Source organism: Anneissia japonica, unplaced genomic scaffold (genome assembly GCF_011630105.1).
Source record: "Anneissia japonica isolate Jap-2015-1 unplaced genomic scaffold, ASM1163010v1 scaffold287721_len753485_cov172, whole genome shotgun sequence".
Taxonomy (NCBI): Eukaryota; Metazoa; Echinodermata; class Crinoidea; order Comatulida; family Comatulidae; genus Anneissia; species Anneissia japonica.
In genome coordinates this window covers 257,800-261,715 of record NW_022699480.1, presented here as the reverse complement: position 1 = coordinate 261,715, position 3,916 = coordinate 257,800, and the positions used below count along the sequence as shown (strand labels likewise).

Here is a 3,916-nt window from a genome sequence, read left to right as displayed (position 1 = left end):
ATATATATATATTGTCAAGTTTCTGCTAAGAACACAAATGTACATATATATGTACAGTACATATATATATGTATGTACATATATATATATATGTATATATATATAGTATGCCCATATTTGTTACGATACCTTTACATTATATATATAATTATAGGGCCTATATATAATAATAATAATAATAATAATAATAATAATAATAATTGTTCAGCTATTGATTTTTCTTACTGCTGGGTGACCATAAACACCCTCCCCTCAGCAGCCAATCAGACACATCTGAGAGGGTTGTCAGTTAGTCGTGGACGTAATGGTTGGTATAGTCCTATACATTGTCAGTTATGAATTTGTTTTCTCGAAGGTGAATAGTGCCTTAAGGGAATATCGCACACCGTATGACGATAGTGAAGTTGATAAGGATCACAAAATAAACTCTATATGATCAATAGTGGCATCAGACCTACTTTTTCAAATGTGTATACAGGCACGTAAAGACCTGTCCAGATTATCATATTTTCTTTGACAAAAACTGTTGTCAGTGCCCATATTAGTCATGATGTATATATCCCTGGATAAGAGGATATTAAAGAAACTAAAAATAATGTTTCATTGATGAATATTTTGTTCATTAAAATGAAGAACGCAACATTGGGCCATTTTGAAGTAGGAGGGAACCCCACTCATATCTAGAATTAAATCCGATTTTCTTTGGCCCGTGAGATCAAAATAACTTGGCCCTTCTATTAAATTATAAGAACCAGGGCTATATGGTCATGTTTAGGCATGTCACATGTTTTTGTCAACACGTTCAGCCAGGCATACAACACCAAAAAAGCACATTAAGCAACACATTTTAAACAAGGATTTATATTTTTTTTCCTGTGTGCGTTTGTGGGTAGGTGTGTATTTGTGTGTGTGTGTGTGTGTGTGTTTGTTTTTACTTTGTCTGTTTTCTTTCTTTTGCTCTCTTTTTGTTATTTCCTTTTTTTTAAAAAGTATTTTAATGGTTGCTGTTTTAAATTTTATGACTAAATTGATAGATTGGCTATATTTTTACATACTTTTTATATTATTGTATTTAATTGGGCCCCTGAACATCAGATTTATTCTGTAAGGGTCAACCACTCAAAATATGGTTTTAAATAAATAAATAAATAAATAAACAAACGTATACGAAAGGACTCATAGAATCCCTAATGACAGAATTAAGCCTGATTCTGGTACTCAAATGGACCATAGGCTGGTAAATATGGCTACCCAACGATGCGATTCGATTATAGGCCTATCACTTGATAAGAAACTATATTTTCATCAATGCATGCAACTTACAATAGGCCTTTAGCTCTCTAGACATCATTGTTATAGTCATTTTAAGGACATAAGGAAGACTCAATTGACACAAAATATATTAATATCATAAATAAAATCCTTCGCTGTGAGACTAAAGCAGTAAGGTTAATACCGATAAATGGCTTGAATGACTTTCATTACTTGACATCATGGTTGTATACTGTATACCATAATACACTTACACTGTATTTTATTAATCAACCGCCACACTCGTGTGTTAAATAATCACAAAAAAAAAACACTTCGAGGTTCAGGTTCGAATCCAGGTTTGGTTACATTTTCCCTCTCGTAGATTCCTCTTCCTTACAATTTACAGTGTATGTAGTGTTATATATGTATATAGGTTTATCACACATGTATATAGCAATAATTATGATATACATGAACAGTCGAACGACGATAGCTTGTGGATGTTTTAATATATCGTATTTTGTATATCTGTAAAGTGCTGTTTTCAACATATTTATTTCTCATCTTGGTAATCCCATGGGGTTATTAAAACGATTGTTCCTTTTGTGTATCTGTATGTTAGCCTTTATGTTTGCATTTTGTTCATATACTTTTGGCGTTCTGTGGTCGCCGCATGCATACCTAATCTTGGTAATTAAAGAGATCCGCCGATTGAATCTAGTGTTGCTCGTACAGATTTACCATAAAACACCTCACAATATTTGATGCTATGTTAAAATTAAGTCTACATGGTACTCTGTTAAAATTGGTGCACTAGGCTACGTACCTTTTAGGATAGTTGATAGTGCATGCACGTACAATGTATACAACGCTGTCAAGTTCTTTGTCGATATTGTAACAATCTAAAATCTCAATTAAAGAATTGTATAATAATTTCATATACTTGATATAGTTGATAATAATAATAATAAAATTATGAAATTTTAATTATATAATAATAATAATCATAATAATAATAATACTAATACTAATATTATCATTATTATACTGATAATAATAATAATAATAATAATAATAATAATAATAATAATAATAATAATAATAATAATAAAACAAATAATAATAATAATAATAATAACGTCAGTATTTATAAACAACCAAGTTTCAGAGCGGGACATAGAAGTTAACACTAGAGGCCTAAATTCATCAATGGGAAGGGTCTATGCAAGCAAATATAGGACCGGAATTTATGCGTTGGGAGGAAACCAGTTCCTCGTCTTCATCCTCACTGCTTAAACTTAAGCCTAAGACAGTTCGGTCTTTAACATTTTAATAAGACTATAGGTCTTGAATCATTTCACACTTCATCCTTAACTTGAACGAATCATCATACGAAAAAGACCGCCCTAGTACAAAACTATGAGGGGGTTAATTGATTTCTTTTCACATGTAACAATATGAAGAATTAGTAGACCTATCGTGCAGCACTTTTCATCAAAATGGACATTGGTTCAGTTACAATGCTTACTGGCCATAAACTGACGTCATAATAATACATTCATTTCAACATCTACATTATATTAGTAATTAATTAATACGAAATTTTACAAAGCTATAAAACATAGACTATACGTACCTGAGTTGCTATGATCTGTCTCAATATAATATTCACAGTTTGGAAGTAATACGACACACTGCAGTTTTCATGTATGATACAATGCTACACATATAGAACTATTTTTGAATGCCAGTGGCGGAGTAGGCCTACTATTTAGAAAGAAAGGTGAGAGGATGAGCGCAAACAGCTGTAATAGCTCATCAAATAAACGATCTCGCGTGTCGAAGCCACAATCCAGGTACATGTGTTAACGAGATCATGTATAAAGGCGAACGACCGTAAAGTACAGGTACTATACAAAAAAGAAACGTGTACGATAAAGACAGTGTTGACTCTCAGCTCGACTGGTAGGTTGATCCCACATTATAATTTAATCCTAAGAGTGTAAGTTATATAAATTATTATACAGTGTTCGAACACTTACAGAGACAATGAACGGCTTTCAATCAATCAATCATATATATATATATATATATATATATATATATATATAAATCAAGATATACATATATATGTATATGTATATATATAATATAGATTATATATACATATTCACATATATATTCATATATATATATGTATATCTTGCTTTATTTATATATATATACGTGAATATATATGTGAATATGTATATAATATATATATATATTATATATATATACATATAAATATATATGTATATCTTGATTTATTTATAAAAAGTATCTCCTTGGGAGCTCGTCTTGTCGTCAAATGAGGGCGTATCACATTGATCTCTGTCAGAGCCATAGATAGAAAGAGTTGCGACATTGAGAATTTAGAAGCCATTTTGTTTCATACGCGATGCGCGTTCTGTGTCTAACGTGATGTGCGTTCCTGTGTATAACTGTGTATAAATACAGTTAACAGCCTCCTGTATAGTTTAATTCCATTTAATCTTTTTAGCAGTCGAATTTCATGTAACTGTATTTATAGATTTTTCTTTTAATGATTTCACTACTTTATATCCAATTTCATATTATAAATACTGTAATAATTTACTATTTTTATGCAGTTCTTTAATCC

At 30.7% G+C, this 3,916-nt stretch overlaps 1 long non-coding RNA gene across 1 annotated transcript in view; it reads right to left on the bottom strand.

Annotated features, from left to right (window-relative positions):
• LOC117102983 overlaps window positions 1-3,079 on the bottom strand; it is a 20,398-nt gene extending 17,319 nt beyond the window's left edge. The window contains exons 1-2 of the long non-coding RNA XR_004444507.1: window positions 2,891-3,079; window positions 2,081-2,156 (exon numbers count right to left, since the gene is read on the bottom strand). This is a non-coding gene — a long non-coding RNA (uncharacterized LOC117102983). The remainder of the gene's footprint in view (window positions 1-2,080; window positions 2,157-2,890) is intronic.
• Between the last annotated feature and the right edge of the window lie 837 nt (window positions 3,080-3,916).